Source organism: Triturus cristatus, chromosome 7 (genome assembly GCF_964204655.1).
Source record: "Triturus cristatus chromosome 7, aTriCri1.1, whole genome shotgun sequence".
In the NCBI taxonomy this organism is placed as follows: Eukaryota; Metazoa; Chordata; class Amphibia; order Caudata; family Salamandridae; genus Triturus; species Triturus cristatus.
This window is the reverse complement of record NC_140590.1, coordinates 240,408,896-240,428,112: the sequence shown is the minus strand read 5'-3', so window position 1 is coordinate 240,428,112 and position 19,217 is coordinate 240,408,896.

Here is a 19,217-nt window from a genome sequence, read left to right as displayed (position 1 = left end):
AATCTCAAACCTGCTAGTCAGGTTGTCTCCTTCTCCCCGTCTCTCTTACCTTGGATGCCCCTTGCCTTTCGTGAGCCTGTCTCTCTCCTATAGGCACCTCCTGCCAGCTTCTCCCTACTCAGCCGGTCCTCTTCTGCCTGTCTCTCTCCTGCCGCCCACTACTCAGTATGTCCATCTCACCTCACCCTCTCTCTTGATGGTCTCCATCTTGACCACTCTCTCCCCTAAGGCCTCTGTTGTAGGTGTCTTACGTTCCACTCCCTGTTCCTTCATTGATCAGACTCCTTCTCCCACCCATGTCTCGTGTCCCTTTTCGAACTCTTTCCATCCATTACATCTATCTCTTTTCTCAGTCTCTTTCCCTGCTCGTGTCTCACTCTTTTAGGTATTTGCTTCCCCTCTTCTCTTTTGTGTCCCTCGCGCTCTCTTTTATCTGGCTACCTGCACCAGTCTCTCCTCCGAACCTTTCTTTGTGGCTGTCCATTGCCATGGAAGCCTGGTGCGGCCACCGTACAAAAGAGGCGGAGAAGTGTCTAAGCTTACAGCCCGGACCCTCTCCGCTACACCGGTCCATGGTCCGCAGAGGATTTCATTCCCCGCGCGCACAACCTGCTTGGGATAATAGATACACGTCTATCCACAAAAGGGCAGGGATTTGTGGTGTGTTTAAATCTATCATGTATTTTCCGCCCTCACCACACAGACACATTATGTTATGATTTGCAGAGGGGATTAGGGCTACATCACTTATACACTGTGTTATATTTGTAGTATGTCCCGTATGAAGATACTTCGTATTTACATAAACCATATCCAAGCGCTTATTTGCGCATGGCGCACTTTTCTGCTGCGTGGTGAAATACGAGTCCAGTATGGATGAATGGTTTATTAAGTTTATTAAAGTGTAGCGCATCTCTGGACTCTTAGAGCATTCGTCTTTTATGAGTCAAACAGGATAAAGGTATTTGCTCAGGGTCACACATGTTGTTTCAGTGGCTAAGCTGGTGTTGAAATTAAGAGTGAGGTCTATTTTCTTGGACATCTCTCTGTGTGGACTTCAATGATGTGTGTCGTGAACAATCCAGTAATATGCAGCATTTTTTGGGCAGTACTGGCTGCGGGGATAGTCCACTTCTAAGCACTCTGTTCATTGTTAGCCCAGTCTGGTTCTCATTTGGAAAACTCGCTTTGCAGTTGACAATAAGAGCCAGTTCCTCCATTGGTAGATTTGCATTTCCTATAAATAAAATGTCAGGTTTAGATTGTGCAGACATCGGTTTTACCCGTAGGAGGCGCAGGGGGAGGGAATACACGTTCTGAAGGAAACAGTAATGCGTCTCTTGGGACACTGCTCTACAACATATCTTAAACATATTGGCGAAGCCAATAGGTCTGGCAAAACACTTATAAGGTACTAAAGGCGAGACCAATTGGCTATGCCAATGCTTGTTATCATATGTCAACGCTCATTGAAATTCGCGAGTTCAGAATGTGCGCTGCACAACTACCTTGTATGTTTGATTTAACAAGGTATAACATTGCTCATTGTGTGATAAAAATCTAAGACATATATTAGGTGCACCTAACAACTGATTAGGCTGATAGTGCCATCAGTGCCTTTATCCTGATGTTTGCAGGGCTCGTCACCCGTTTTAACACCGGTACATTTTTACGACACTCTACCACATGGTGGTGCTGTCTGCCCAATTTTAAACACAGTGCATCAGCTGCATCTATAACCTTTCAATATATGTTAAACAAAATCGCAACATCGGAGTGCTCGGGCTATTCATTCAGCTTGGGGTGACTTGGAATAGACCAAATACTCACCTTTTCAGGAGTGTGGTGGTTTGCACGTAGTGTCTGGACTGGCATTTCGCAGCGCTGTCAGTGGATGTTGCCAGCTGTAGTAGGCTTCTTAGAAGTTTCTTTGTCCATGGCACATTTTTTTTATCTTTTATAAATGAAGCACTGAGTGCCATTGTCATATAAGAGGGCATGAATGTGTGTAAGTTCATGTTTAAAAATGATGGGCATATTAGCAATAGATAGCGATAAATATCGCAAAGCGCGCTTAGCTCTTTTTTATTTATCGCCGTCTGTCGCTGGAATTTTTCGCCCAGTTAGCGCGTTATTAACAACGCGTATCACCGAGGCGATAAAAATTCCAGCAATAGAGGGGATATCGACGTTTTCCATGGAACAACGCTGGTTTTCCAGTGATGTTCCATGGAAAATGGCAATCACCTTGCTGATACCTAAGTCTGCATTTTTGCAGACGATAGTTTTTGGTGAAAACCACGGTTTTCGCCAAAAAATAACATCTTCAAAAATGCGTGGGCCTCCTTATAAATATCGCGATGTGCACATCAGCGATAATTTACAAGGAGTACTGCTCAGTGACGCCCATTTGCATTGCATTAGAGATGCAAACCGAGACGTCAGGAAAATGGGTGCTAACATGCGCTAATGCATATTAGCATCCCCTTGTAGATAGGCCAATGTCATTTTCGCCGCTTTTTTGGCTTTTAAAGCCAAAAAAGCGGCGAAATGGCCCTTGATAATATGCCCATGCCACTTTTCATAAATGCTTCGGAAATAATGCAGCGATATATAACCTGATGTACTCTTACGGCCGTGCCAGACCCTTGGCTCGGCTTTCCATGTGAACTGTGACTGTATTGGCTGACTGACCTCTAGCAGCGTCGGCAGTTTCCACCAATAGGGAAGGATGACATAGCATTTGATCCTAAATAATGCTGGATGAAATAAAACGTGCAATGTGAGCAGAGACTGCATTGATGACAAGGGTTAATGGCTCCTTGTTAAGGAATCCATTACCTTTCTTGCCTGGAAGATAAGTAAGCCCAGGACAAGAGAACAGTGCACGGTTGTGACCCACTTTAAAGTCGATTATAAATTACTGAAAGGTCAAGCCCGCACTGGCCCTGTCCCTTAGCGTGGAACATCCGCTTGCCACCTTTCCCCTCCACAGCACCAAGAGCCACCATTCAGTAGGGATCAGGGGGTGGGACTGACCACTCTCTTAACTGTACCTCCTCTTCCCCTGGAGGAGTGTCTCGTGTACCAGTACCAGACTGGCTCCAGGGCTTCCAAGGAGCCCTGTCAAATTTCCAAAGTCCATGTGTGATGTGCTTTTACAGTCCAGGGGGTATATTATCAAGAAACAGCGTTAATATTATCGCTGCTTTAGCGGCAGGAAACTTCCGCTAAAACGGCGTTAATGGACTTAATAATATGCCCTTGAGAATTCCCATAGAAGCCCATGTTCTGGTGTCAACATGGGCTTCTATTGGAATTCTCCAGGGCATATTATCAAGCTCATTATCGCCGCTTTAGTGGCAGTTTTCTGCCGCTAAAGCGGCGATAATTTTAACGGCGTGCTTGATAATATGCCCCCAGGTTTTTTCTTTGAATTCGGGGATTAATAGTCTTGTTCATTACGTTATAAAACAGAGGTACCAGCAACCACTGGCTCAAATTAGCCACTGCCCACAGTCTTCTATGAGGTGCGGTTATTAAATGTTATATTTTTCATACAACTCGGTGGAAGTGGTAATCCTACCATCTGCAATTTTCTTTTTTTTTCGTAATTGTTTATTGAAATCAAAATTCAGGGAGAAACACAGTGGTACAAATAATGGAGCGCATTATGCAGTATACATCATATATCCATATGGGATGCGATATCACATGTACAGTTATACTGCGATAGGAACCGAGACAAGGAGGGGCAGGGGAGAAGGGGAGGGTTAGATCATAACAAGTATCCTACACATTGTCCTCACTATCATCATTGGTGTTTTACTGGTACAGTCCAGTAGTGTAACGAGCAGTATATTGGAGGAGGGCATCATACCTCCCCTTGGTAAACAGCCACTACAACACAGGCATCACATCGCAATGCCATTACAACGCTGTCATTACAACGACCGCATTGTTACCACGCAATGCCATTACTACGCAATTCATTACATTGACTTGCAGTAGATGGCGTGCTAACATTAGAAATAGTATAGTTTACTATTCCAACACCTTCCCTACTGTTACGTAGGATGGAGTTAAAATAGTAAATTATACATTTCTAATGTCAGCGCGCCATCTACTGCAAGTCAATGTAATGACTTGCATAGTAATGGCTTTGCGTGGTAACACCGCGTTGTAATGGCACACGTTGTGATGACTTGCGTTGTAATGAGTCATATTTTTTCCCTTTTATGGTGTGGACAGATCCCCTGTGATAGCTACACGATGGCCACTAGTAGAGGGGATCTCTAACTGGGGGAGGGGTGTAGGGGGTTGCGTGTCTGCGCAGGTCTCCTATCTAGTTGTTCAGCCTGGGAAGATGTCCTATGTGTCGTCCTGTGGCACCATATTGAAAGGAGAAGTTGGTGGGGTGTAATGAGGGGAGGGAGAAATATGATGTCATCTAAGGTCAGGACATACACATTGGACATATGAAAAAGTCACGCCCCGGGGGTGGGATGGTGGGAGGAGTGCAACAGGTGAGGGGGTGTAAAAATAGCTGTCTGCAATAATAGAGAGTGGGGATAGGGGGAAGGAGAGAAAGGAGGGATGATAAGAAAGAAGAGGAAGAGAATGAGGGAAGGACAGTGGAGAGAGAGAGAGAGAGGAGGGAAGAAGAGGTGGGGTGGGAAGTATAAGCGTGGGGGTGGTGGATTAGATAGATGAGATATGCGTGGGTAGAGTAGGTGGACAGGTCCATATTCGTTTAAACACCTCCTCCTGATCCTGCACGCTGTAAATAACTCTCTTATGGGAGGCCGTTTGGACCATCACCGCTGTCCAGTCCTCTAGCGAGGGGGTGGTAGATGACCTCTATTGGCACAATATACAGAGTTTGGCTGTGGAGAGAGCGGTGTGGAATGGACGGCATTGTGGACATATGAGTTCAAGTGAGTCTCTGAGGTTGTGCAAGAGTATTACCGGAGGGCAAGAGGCATGGACTCCCTCAGGGTTTCACCAATGTGAGCCCAAAAGGGCTGTACCAAAGGGCATTCACACAGTATGTGGGGAATGTCACAGCTTAGTTCCGGGCATCTCCAACAATTATAATGCAGAAGTAGCCCGGCTCATTTTAGTCTCAGGGGCGTCCAGTACCAGTTGTGTAGTGTCCTAAATATGCGGAATTTCAGTTGAGCTTCACAGGTTACCATGTCTAGGGCTTCTACTATTTCCACCCAGTCTTCTTCTTCCACTGTGATTTGCAATCGTGCCTGCCAGATTGTGCGCAGGTTACGGAGGAGGAGCTCACCAGGGTACCATAGAGTCCTGATGTTACCCCCTTGTGACGGCCACATGTCGTTAAGTAGTCAACAATTGGCGAGGGTTGCAACGTCCAGGGTCGGGGACCTAGGCATTGCTGTAGACAGTGTTCCATATGTATTTGCTTCCAGACCTGATGCGGAGGTACACCAAATTCTTCTCTGAGTTGGGCGAAGGGTTTTGGTCCCCATGTTGCAGGACCTGATCTAGGGTTCGTTCTCCTGCTGCTTTCCATTTGGGCCCCTGAAGTGTTTGGCCACTGACACAGATTCTGTTGTTGCCCCATAACAGAGCTTTTTCGTGTAGACGGTGGTTGACGCCTAGAAGGTGGTGTGCACGTTGCCATGCCTTGTTAGTGGCCTGGTTCACCAGGTGTGGGAGGGATAAGAGAGGGGTGTGTGTACCGTAAAGGGGGCGAAGACCATCTCCACACATGGGGAGTGATCGTTCTACTGTGGTAAATAAAATATTACGCTCTCAGAATTTTTCAGAATATCAATAGGATCATGCATAAAGCAAGAGGCTGAGTCTGTGGTATCAGGTTCTAAAAGGGCTTTATTCCAATAACTCGAGTCAAAGGGAGAATATTACCATCACCAAAAAAGGATCTGGAAAGGGACTCAAAAGTATTCTCAATATTCTCAAAACATTATTCACAGAGTACAGTATATATACATTTCTCAATTGTACGTAAGCAAAAGAGCAAGAGAGAATGAGATAAGAGCATGTGGGCATGTAAGTAGGCGTGAAGGTGGGTGTCCATGTGGGCGTCCACTTGATGATAATTGGTAATTTGTCATGTGTGGGTGGATACCTGGAGGGGGTTGCGTGATCTGCTGGAATTGTACTGGAACTTTGCCTTACTTGTGCTCAACTCGAGCATGACGTGTAACTGACGTGGGGAGGGTTGCTATGCAACCTGACAAGTCTGGAAGTGAGGCCTTCAGTGTCAGGACGACCAGCACATCTTGTATTATCTGATATCCGATGTCTGGAGCAGGGACTGATTTGTGACATAGGTTGCTCATCACCAAGAGCCGATGTGGCATCTATTTCTTCATTTACTTCATTTACTGCAGAGGCCTTACATGGGGGCTATGGGCTTTTTACTGACGTGAGCTTTGCAATCTCACAAAGAGAGACAGTAGGGCTGGGCTCCCTCCTTGCAGATGGGTCGCGTTCATTCCTCCTTCACCAGGCAAGAATGTGGTTTCAGTAAGAGTAAGCAGATAACCGTGCTCAATACTGTCTCGACACCTCGGTCGGGGCCCCTTTGGCTGAGGCCCAAGTGTGCAAGGCCAAGGATACGTAGCTGTAGCTTTCAAAGCGTTCTGAGGCATGAAACCTCTTTTCGGCTCTGGCTGAGCCATAAACATGGGCTTCATGAAAATGCAGGAAAACATGATGAAAAACGTGTAGGCCTCAATACAGATTTGTCGTTTCTCTCATGGGAGACTGGATGATGGCAGGCCACGTTATAGCATAAGCATCATGATAGGAAAGGCCATGGAGGGGAAATGCATAGGTTACATGCATGCGCACATAGGCGTTGGGGGGCACATGGGGACATATAGGCCTCATAGATTTTTATTTTCCACATTCCCTCCTTGTACCCTAGTGAACCCCCTATGTAACGTCTATTTTCATGAGACAGTCGATCTGTTCTTGCAGCATTATTTTTCCATTTTCAATGCTTTGTAAATAGGGATGTGGAACACATGCAGTAGCACACAGGCCACAAATGGCCGGGCCACACTGCAGACATAGGCAACAACTGAATATCATTAATAGTATCAACCCACAGACGGTCAACACTTTCCATCCCCAAGCCGATATTAATTCCCAGAGCCAACCGGACCATGTCCACGTGCCTGGGTCTTGATGTATGTTTTGGGCAATCTTGTGGAGCCTTGTTATTGCTTTGTATTCTTTGGCATCACCGTTGATGGATGTCATTAAGGCAAACCATGCTCCGCAAGAACCATTATGGGAGAACGGAAAAGGAAAAAGAGGCAACACTCCCTTTACCTTCTGATACGGGGGGAATCGGCCACAGACCCAGCAGTCTGTAGCATTGCTAGTCTGATGTGAATGGTGCAGCATCTGAATAAAGGTATTGTTGCGTAAGGCAAGTCGATATGATAGCTCATAGGATGGCAGATCACTAAATGTGTGCTTTATGGTATCATTAGTGGAGGAGTATAAGAGTGAGGCAATAGGAGGAAAAATAGCATGTAGTATTAAGCTGATACATATTATCGTGATGCACAGAAGAGATAGAAAAATTACAGTCACTATACATCTACCACGTAATATTTTACAATATTTCTTTTTTATCTTGCTCTTTTTATCAATGTTATTGTCCAAGATCTTATGCAAGCCAGAATACATGTTCAACCGCTTCACCACCTAGTGGACTTAATTGATCAAACGGGTTCTGACTTTTTAGATCTAAGTTTAGCTTTGTGGAAACTTCTGGGGAGTCTCCTCTAGAAAATGGTGTTCAAAGTCTTTCCTTTGTAAAAGAGTGGTGAAGGTGCAACCATCCTTTCCGCCCTTTGACTTTAACGGCCGTCCCCGTGGTCCAGAGCACTGACTTTGGCGCCTTCCATCCAGGAGCGATGGAGTATTCTTTGACCTGGGTGTTGTCAGGGAAGGCGACAGCAACCTGCGAACAACAAGAGAGTAGTGCAGACATCAAGGAAGCCAGGTAATCTGTCAGCATGTTACTATCAACATAAGTAATCTTTTAGGCATTGGAGTGCCCCACATATTTGGTGGTCTACCAAAGACCACTTCATAGGGAGATAAGCCTGTTCTAGAATGAGCTACCATTCGCATGTAAAAGAGGGCAACCGGCAGGGCTACCATCCAATCTACACCTTTGTCTGCGCAAATTTGTAATGTCTGATTATGTCTTTCTACAAGGCCTGCTGCTTCAGGATGTCGCACACAATGGAATTTCCAGGTATACCCTAACACAAGGGACACCTGCTTCATTAGTACCAGGACATATTTGTAACCTCTACATCTGTTTATTTGGATATAATCCATTTGGAGCACTTCAAAAGGGTGGTCAGGTGGATGGAATCCACCTTGTTCCATCGGAATGCCTTTACCTGGATTGAATTGGCAACAGATCATACATGTTCTGACCTTTTGTTTCGCTGCTGCACTCAGGTGCTTGTTTGAACCATATATTCTGTAAGCTATCTATCATTGCTTTCTCTCCTAAGTGTGCAGGACTATGTGCGGTATTTATAATCACTTGTACCATCGAATCAGGAAGAAGCCATGTGGATTTGCCCTTGTCATCCAACCCTGATCAGTCAGCACCCCTCCTTGTTCCGACCATTTCTTTAATTCGTCCATAGTAGCATGTGTCTGTATGTCTTGTACATCCTTGGAAGGATCCCTAACTGTCATGGCTTTGGACAGTGATAGTATCTGTGATTTTGTCATGTCTAGTGGGGTCTGAGCTGTCTGTTTAGCTGTTCGGTCTGCCAGATCATTGCCTTGGGAAATGGTATCTGTGGCTCTAGTATGTGCTTTACATTTTAGGATAGCTATGGCTGTTGGTAAATGTATTGCTTCCAGTAGGGCTTGAATAAGGGGGCCATGCTGTATCTTGGCCCCATGAGAGGTCAAGAAACCTCTTTCTCTCCACAGAATCGGTGTAAATGTTTACTCTCAGGTGCTTTAGCTCGTATGCACGCTTGTGTCAGGGCGATGAGCTCTGCTGCTTGTGCTGACAATATGTCTATTCTTTTAGTCTCTATTATTACAGTATCAGTAGTCACTGCATATGCTGCCACTAATTCTCCCGCCCCTGTCCTCATGCATGAGCCGTCAACTTATAGTGTTAGGTCGGGGTCTGGGAGTGCAACGTCTGTCAAGTCTTGTCTTGGTTTAGTCACGGTATGTATTACTTCAACACAGTCGTGTGGTGAAACGCTTTCTGTACTGGAGGGCAAAAGGGTAGCAGGATTCAGTATGTTGCATCGTCTGATCTCTATGTGTGGTTGAAATAACGTTGGCTCATAGCCTGTCAGTCTAGCTACAGTCAGGTGTTGTGTTTGTGTCCGGTTCAAGAGAACCTCTACTGCGTGTGGTACTTGTACTGTCAGAGGGTGGCCCAGCACTATCGAGTCACTTTGTCTTATGGCTAAGGCCGTTGCTGCAACTGATTTTAGGCACGCAGGCAAAGCCTGTGCTACTGGGTCTAATGTACTAGAAAAATAAGCACAGGGCTCGTGTTTTCCTGCATGATCTTGTGTTAGGACAGATAGTGCTGTTCCATCCCGCTCTGTCACAAAAAGCATAAACGATTTGTTGTAATCAGGGTTTGCTAAAACTGGTGCTTGACATAAAGCTCTCTTTAATTCTTCAAATGCCACAGTGTGTTCTTGTGTCCAAGGGAGGACTTTAGTAGAAGCTATATTAGGGGCTTGGACTAATTCCCCTGAAAGATCACAATAAAACATGAGAAAAAGGGGAAAGCACCATACCTATTTCCTCGGCTTAATTTCTAAGGGGGCTAATTTCTAAGGGGCTTAATTTCTTAAGGGGCTAGCGGGAAGCGAACCTCCTCAGGGGCCAGCAGAAAGCCAATATTCTCCTCCTTCCCCCCCTTTTTGACAGGAGGAAATCTGAAACAGATTTCACTGCTGTCAAACACTATCAAACCCTGTGTCTTGTCAACACTATTAATCCCTGTGTGTAGCTACTGGGCGTAAGCAAAATTATAGGAGATACACAGCGTATTTGAAACAGCGAGAAATCCTTCAAATTAATGTACAAACCTCATTGTGTTAGCTCATAGGCTGGCCAAATGACATCTCATGTGCAAATGTCCCTATTATGTGAACCTACACCAACCTGAAGTCAATATTAATGCTAGGAGGCCCTAATAGGAATGCTAAATTACCTAAATATTCGGAAAACCAAGTTTAAGAACAGTTGTTAATGTTGATAATTAATAATTCATCTGCTAAAAAAAATCAGTCATTTTGCAATAATTTCCACCTATACAAAAAATAGCCTAATTTAAAAACAAGTCAACTTTTGGGGCCACCACTTACAAGAATGAGCTTACTAAAGCAAACTTTAAAAAGGAAATCCCGTCAGATATTTTCTCATTACCCTAAATACCGAGCCTCATCTGTCACTCTGGGGTGGCAGTCCTTATTTAAAACAGGCCTTTCAAGAGGTAAGATGCGAGTGCACAGATCATAATGGTTCCTTAATGTCCAATCTGGAAACATATGACCGAGGCTGCCTGTCTATAAGAGAAAGGCAGTCATGTGATACATATTTAAGTCTTGCATAACTATTTTCTTCTTTTATTCATCACCAATACCAATTAGACATACACTGATAACGTGTTGTCCGCTATTTTGACAGCATGATAAAGGTAATATCATGTCTGTGAAATTTAGTAATTGTGAACAAGTTCCAGCCAAGCGCAGCGCAAAGATTTACGTCGTCACGTCCATCTCCGTAACGCCCAGGAGAACTTGTATTAATGCCAAACATACTGGTCAATACAACACAAAAACAAAACATATATAAAATACATATGCCAAGCCATCAGTATACCAAGCACAGAAAGCATAGACAATTACACTAACATATATAAATGAGCAGTGATGCGCAATTACAGTACCTACAGCTCAGAGGCGAACATTCTGGCCTGCTTAATTTGTCAGACTTATAATCAATAACTGATTTACCTGCCCTATACACCCCCATCTGAAATCACCGTGTCAAGTCTGACACACAGAATCAGCAATAATAATCAAAAACGAAGAACACACGAACCTGTTTGTTTTCTTTTATAAAAATGAGCTATGCATCTTCGTCAACACAATGTACCCTAATGTCCCAAACGAAGACGCACCTCTCATCTCTCCTCACAGACTTTTAACCACTGGATCATTTATCCAATGCAACTGGTGGCAGCTTGTGGCCACAATTAAAAAATGTCTGAATTTGAAAATCGTTTTTATATAGGCATATAGCCCTTAAAATTCCAAGCAAGAGCAACATTTTACTTTCTGGCCAGAAGCAATATAACATTTGCTAAAAAATAAAACAAATCTTCTCCATAGACATTTCCTCGGGGCACTCGTTTTGCACAGAATAGAACAAGGGAATCTTTCTCGACTTACATTTCTCAGCTGCCCTGTCTTATCAGAGAAGTTAAAAATAGCCCCTCAGCGCGGCCTGAGCCTGGGCTGCCAGCCAACTTTTTTGTTGTTCCTACTCCTGGCCCCCAAGGCTCTCCGGCTGCAGGCATTACACAGATGCGATGTCAGAGAAGCTTTCTAAGCAGTGCCTCTGTTCTGCTCCTCTCACCGGCCCCCACCTACACTGGCTACAAGGTCAGAATCTGTCTCCGATTTCTGTATCACATACTGCTCTACACAGCCCCCACCTTCTCCTCACTCTGAAGCTGTCAAAGACAAAAAGACTACTCAATTCCATAAAAACTGCAATAATTCGCCCAATTGAAAAATTATTTTTACATACAATTTGCTCTCAGGGGGTCATAATCTTACCGACTTGACCCAGCATATTGGCTCACTGGACCACCAAGAACACAAACCTGGATTCTGGAACAATTTTGCAAATTCGAAATACCCACAATTTTTCTCAAGCTAAACTTTTCACTAATTATTTTTCATTAACACTTTGTACATTAGGGGTGTCATCAAATCACAGGTGTTGCTCCTTCTCCAGCTACACCCCTCTCAATTTTCTTTTGACAACGTAATCAAATGTTGGACCATGAAAACACCAGCTATGCGCTGTTCGTTTGGTGGGAGGCTCAAGAACCTTTGGGCTACTATATCATTATTATATGTATCGTGGTACTTGCGGCGGCACTCTAACTGGTCTTTCTACTGGGGCCACTCTTGCTAGGTCCTCTGAAAGGACGGGATAAATACCAGCAACGTCAGTATTTCTTTTTCTGTCAGCCTGCGCTCATTTTACCAGCTCCACTTCCTCCTGTAACATCTTTTCCTTGGCTTTTCCAGACTCCAGTCTACTTCTCTCTGCTTCGTGAAACACTTACTCTGTCCTCCTATGTGACTCCTTGCACCAAAACTCAATGGCATCCTTCCGAGCTGGTCTACATTTTCTCTTTCATAAGAGTGTTTCGTTGTCTGTCTACTTGTTCTGCTTTTACTCGGATACCTTCCTCAACTAATACGTTTTCTCGGGCTTTGTCTGAATCCTCCCTACTTTTCTCTTCTTTTCTGAGCGCTTTCACTGTGCGTCTATGCTATTCTTTACGCCATAATTCAATGGCATCTTTCTGTGACTGTCTGGCTTTCTTTTTCCATAATTCTTCTTCTACTCTCATGATGCAATCTGCATCCCATGTCCCAACTGCGGGCCACCTCTGACTTTCGGCTAGATCCTTGGTGTAGTCCACCCATAAATCAAGAAATAATACGGCATCTAGGCCATGCTTATGGTACATAAAGTACCCTGGAGTGTCCCTAGGTGGAATGGGAACAGCTTCTTTGAGTACCCCTTTTCTGGTTTTGATCTGTCTTAATTTTGAAAAGAGCGGCATCTTTAAACCTTGCTACTTTATTCTTACTCTTAATACCTGGACTTGAACACAATTAAATACGATAAACATAATAATGAACACTCATTCATACCACAATTTTTAAAACATATTAAAACATTTAACATTTAACATTTAACGAACAACAATGATGGCCATTGGGAACACTAACTAGGTGATTCTGAATTATATACTAGACATACTAGATATACTGCTAAACAGTACAGATACACTGCTGAAACAGTGCAGACCGGATTTGTGTACCCAAACCCGTCTTGACCGGCACAACCTATGTGCACGTCAGAACGCCTCCCCGGCAATGGTACTCACCGGGTAGCTCGGAACAGAAGGCCTCGGAACTGAACTGGACTAGACCAAACTGGACTGGACTGGACTCGACTCGTGACTTGGATACTTCGGAACTTCGGAATCTGGTGGGCCTCTGTATACCTCGGACACAGCTCTCTCGCAGGTGGGCTCTGGGTAGGACAATCTGCGTTCCTCACCGCCTCGTCTGGATGCCTGGTCGCAGTCCGTCCCCTTCGTTGGCCTGAGGGAGTTGGCGGGAAGACCCGCGACGTGCGCGCTTGAAGTCCGTCACGGCTATGGAAGGGGGCAAAACTGGACCTTCATCTCCGGCGTGTGGGGAAAGAGATTAAACTGTTCGGGCGCCATTATGTGGTAAATAAAATATTACGCTCTCAGAATTTTTCAGAATATCAATAGGATCATGCATAAAGCAAGAGACTGAGTCTGTGGTATCAGGTTCTAAAAGGGCTTTATTCCAATAACTCGAGTCAAAGGGAGAATATTACCATCACCAAAAAAGGATCTGGAAAGGGACTCAAAAGTATTCTCAATATTCTCAAAACATTATTCACAGAGTACAGTATATATACATTTCTCAATTGTACGTAAGCAAAAGAGCAAGAGAGAATGAGATAAGAGCATGTGGGCGTGTAAGTAGGCGTGAAGGTGGGTGTCCATGTGGGCGTCCACTTGATGATAATTGGTAATTTGTCATGTGTGGGTGGATACCTGGAGGGGGTTGCGTGATCTGCTGGAATTGTACTGGAACTTTGCCTTACTTGTGCTCAACTCGAGCATGACGTGTAACTGACGTGGGGAGGGTTGCTATGCAACCTGACAAGTCTGGAAGTGAGGCCTTCAGTGTCAGGACGACCAGCACATCTTGTATTATCTGATATCCGATGTCTGGAGCAGGGACTGATTTGTGACATAGGTTGCTCATCACCAAGAGCCGATGTGGCATCTATTTCTTCATTTACTTCATTTACTGCAGAGGCCTTACATGGGGGCTATGAGCTTTTTACTGACGTGAGCTTTGCAATCTCACAAAGAGAGACAGTAGGGCTGGGCTCCCTCCTTGCAGATGGGTCGCGTTCATTCCTCCTTCACCAGGCAAGAATGTGGTTTCAGTAAGAGTAAGCAGATAACCGTGCTCAATACTGTCTCGACACCTCGGTCGGGGCCCCTTTGGCTGAGGCCCAAGTGTGCAAGGCCAAGGATACGTAGCTGTAGCTTTCAAAGCGTTCTGAGGCATGAAACCTCTTTTCGGCTCTGGCTGAGCCATAAACATGGGCTTCATGAAAATGCAGGAAAACATGATGAAAAACGTGTAGGCCTCAATACAGATTTGTCGTTTCTCTCATGGGAGACTGGATGATGGCAGGCCACGTTATAGCATAAGCATCATGATAGGAAAGGCCATGGAGGGGAAATGCATAGGTTACATGCATGCGCACATAGGCGTTGGGGGGCACATGGGGACATATAGGCCTCATAGATTTTTATTTTCCACACTACTGCAGCCCACTGCGGGGGATCAGGTGTATCGGGCAGAAGATAAGCGACTGTGGGAGGTGGAGGGCCAAGGAGTAGTGTTCTAGAGAAGGGAGCCCTAATCCACCAGAAGATAAGTGAGCCATAAGCTTGGCTGAACATAGAAAAGGGCGGGTATAGCCCCAGACGAAGGCCCGTATCTGAGTGTCTATTTGTTGTAGTTCATCTAGGGGAACTACGATGGGCATCATTCCCAGGATGTATGTAAAACGCGGTAAGGTGACCATTCTAACTGCTTGAACTGTGCCCCACATGGAGAAGCCGAGAAGAGACCATTTGTCGAAGTCAGTTTTCATTTGTGTAATTAGGGGTGTCAGGTTGTCCGTGACCATGTTCTCCAGGACACTGTCTACTAGGACATCAAGATATTTAAGATTGTGTGTCTTCCAGCAGAAGGGATAGCCATAGATCGAATCTTTCATGTTGCTGGGGGAGAGTGGGGGCAGCCTGCTTTTATCCCAGTTCCCTTTATAGCCAGATAGGGCAGCAAAGCCATCACTGACCTCCAAGAGTGCCGGCATGGAATGTGGAAAGTCTCTAACGGTGAGGAGAACATCTAGGCCACCCTCAATAGGGACACCCATTACATGTGGTGAGTGATTGATGAGAGCAGCTAAGGGTTCCATAACAAGCAGGAACAGGAGGGGGGAGAGTGGGCATCCCTGATGGGTACCTTTATGGATCTGGAAGGTGTCTGATAGGAATCCACCGCAATTGACCTGTGCCACAGAACAATTATAAAGCAGAGGGACTTTAGCAATAAATTGGTCTCCTAGGCCAAAGCGCTTCATGGCAGTGAAAAGGTAACCCCAGTTAATACAGTTGAACATCTTTTCGGCATCTAAGGAGAGGGCCACTGCATCACCCAGTAGGTCTTTTGCAGCCCATAGAGTGTGCGGCAGCGTGCGGAGGTGATTTCTGGGAGAGCTGCCCTGGACGAAGCCGACCTGTGTGTTATGGATGAGGGATGGGATGAACTTGCTCATCCAGGCTACCGGTATACTGGCCAGGATTTTAATGTCCCCATTTATGAGGGAGATGGAGTGATAGATGCTGTGGGAGAGTGGGTCTCTCCCTGGTTTGGGTATAACCGCGATCACCGCTCTGTTGCAGATAGGATCTAGGGATTTAGTTCTGTTGGCCTCTTGCAGGGCAACATGTACAGTTGCCGTGGCCTCCCCTTCCGACCACTTATAGTTTTCTACAGGGAACCTGTGTTCTCCTGGGGATTTATGGTAGGGTAATTTGGCAATGGCTGCTGCGACTTCCTTCTCGCTGATGTCCCCCTCCAGCAGGAGTGGGATAGCAGAAAGTAGTCTGGGCGTGATTGGGTTCTGTGGATCAACAATAGGAATGTGTGCTCCTTGTCTGCTGGGTGGCAGAGGCACCAGTGATCCACGAGGCCATGGGCCGAGGCTATGTTGCCCAGCAGAGCTCTGTCCCCATCGTTTCCCTTGTCCAGGGGTCCCATCCTGTCTAGCACTACGTCTAGCACTACGTCATGGGCAAGGTTCCAGCCCCCACCAATGACATATGGGTAGGCCTGGGCGAAGCACTACGCTACGCTCGCGTAGTTTGCGAAGTTCGCGCTACTTCGCGCTACGCGAACTGCACGTAGCACAGTGCGAACACGCGTAGCGTAGTGTTGCGTAGTGCTGCGGTCATTTTTTGCTTGCTCGCGGTCCTCAACGTCAAGTTGGCGACCGCGAGCAAGCAAAATGACATCCTGGCGAGACTTTTTCCTTGTTCGCGATTGCGAGCATGGAAAATAAACCTCCCGGCGAGATTCCCAACGCGAGAAGGTCAGGTTTCTCATTGCGAGGGGTCGCGTATGCTCGCGACCGCTCGCGATGAGAAACTACCAGTTCGCGTTGAGAAAGCTGCAGCTCGAGGAAAAATCTACTCGAGCAGCAGAAAACTACAGCTCGCACTGTGCAAGATGCCATTTTCAATGATTGCACAGTGCCGGTTGCTTGTCCGCACTGTGCAATCATTGAAAACAACATCTTGCACAGTGCGAACATGTTACTTCGCAGTTCGCGAAGTGCTACGCGTAGCTCGCGTAGTGCGAACTTCACTTTGCGTAGCTTCGCGAAGTGCTACTTCGCGAACTACGCCCACCCTTACATATGGGGTCGCCCCTATCTCCATGAGTAGCCGGTTCAGTCGGAGGAAAAAGGAGCATTTAGTCCCCATTGGGACACATATCGAGCATACAACACAGGAATTTATCTCCCATTTTCAGCTTTACGAATGTGTATTTGCCATCGGTGTCAGACCAAGATTAACCAATGGTGACAGGTATGGATTTGAGAATAGGAACAGCAACTCTACTTTTCCGAGGGTTTGTGTTTACACGCTGGTATGGTATGCTTTCCCCACTCAGTCCAGGTGCAGTTTGTCAGACTCTATGGCACCCAGGTGTGTCTCCTGTAGGAGATCGATATCTGCTTTTTTAATCTGAAGGTAGGAGAGTACTTTCTTGTGCTTGATGTAGTGGGTGAGGCCATTGATATTCCAAGAGAGGATGCACACTGGGCGAGAAGGGCAGGGTCTGGTCGCTACCATGTACCTTCTAATTAGTGGGTGCGGATGTCTGGATGTTGGTAGAAAACACGATGTGGGTGGCACACAATCACTGGTGGGGGGCCTGGTTGAGGATTAAACCTGTGTGCGTTGCGTGGTGTGGGCAGTAGGGTAGCGTCAACAGATATGGGGGAATAAGAGTGTGGTCAGCACAGGATATGGTGTGGGTAAAGGACAAGGTGGCACAAGAGTGGGGAGATAGGCAAGACTAGGGGGAAAGTAGGGCAAGGGGGTTGGTGGTGGAGCAGGTAAAGCAAAATTTTGTAGACCTTTTCTATTTTGCATGAAAACACTAATTATGTAATCATTTAATTATTAACCTGTACTAATTGTTTGCTGTGTTATTACTAATCAACTCTACACCTTAATAAACACGAATTACACGCGGGACTAAATGCTAATTGCATGGCTAATAATTCTAAGGACTAACTGTGGTACGCATATTAACTGTAGAATGTGTTTGTGTAGAAAATTGCATGATTTATGTTGCTTTTGTAATGGTTTGCGTTCCTGGTATTGCTGAATGGTGAGTATTATTGCTTTAAATGTTGCTATAAACTAGGAAATTACTAACACATATTGGGATTAGTGTGAGTTTAAACATTAGAATCTTCATTTCCGTATATTAACTACTTTTATGTTTGTTTTGTTTAAGTTGGCATTCGGGCCTACTAAGCCGTGATATTCAAAATGGAGTTCGGAAGTGCCCACCGTCATGTGAGCGCGATGTCTATTGCACAGACTCGGATGGCTCTGAAGATCTCCAGGCGACCTTCCATTTGGGTATTGTGCTCCTCGTCAAGGATAGGAACATGGAGGATTGCCAGAACTCAGCTAGTGTGAATGACAGAAAAGACAATGACAACCTATACTCAGAGGTCTACATATCGTTACTTCAGTATTTTCGAAAGAGAACTGTACAAACCAAACATGACATATTCGATTCCCTGAGAACCAAGAAAACCTGGGAACAATGTCCCGTATTACAAATTTCAAGGCTTAGCTAAACAGAGTGTCTCGATTCTAGAAAATGTTGCTGATTATCTTACAATTTATTATAAAACGGGAACTGTAGAAAAGGGTTAGTGTGGTGCGTTCCAGAAGTGCGTCCCGAATTTGTGTTGGTGGCTGTTGATCGATTTGCTTGCACGATTGCATGGTCCTTTTGATCTTTGGGACTGTGTCGTGCCGAGCGAAAATAACTTGTCCCCGTACTTATCTGGGTATTAGCCTGCATTCGATTGGACGATTCCACCCAAAGGGATTTGATTCATGCAGGGCCAGCAGAGTTTTGGGAAATGGTCATCGATATCAAGATTTAGGTAAATATGAATGACATGATAAATTGTGCCAATTGATCAAATTGAAGACTCCGTATTGATTAAAATGCCGATTATGCAAATGAAAGCGAATTAATTAGATAAACTAATCATTGATTAAGAAAATGAGTTTGTGATTCTTTTAATAAGGTATTGATTGAAGGTTCTGAGGCTTTAAATGTGGTTTTAGCTGGCTCTAAATCACCATCAACCGTTCCAACTAATTGGTCCGTCGACCAAGTGGTGGAGTGCCTTGATGTTAAAGTTAGAATTCTATAGGTACTGATGTATATAATAATGTAAATCATTTTTCCTCCTATAGGTAAGAAGGTACCCCCACACGTCCAGCGCTCCTTACCTCCTGTGTGCAGATTCGGAGTGAGACGTATGAGTGTTGGTGTTATGGGCCCCACCAATGAATGCACGTGTGAATGAGTTAATGTGACGACGGGTCTGTGACGCAGGGAGGATATGTAAATTTGCCCTTTCGCACTGGAGCAGATTATCTGGTAGCAGAATTATGGTTTTATTGCATTGGTTTGGTGATTATTGATGATAAA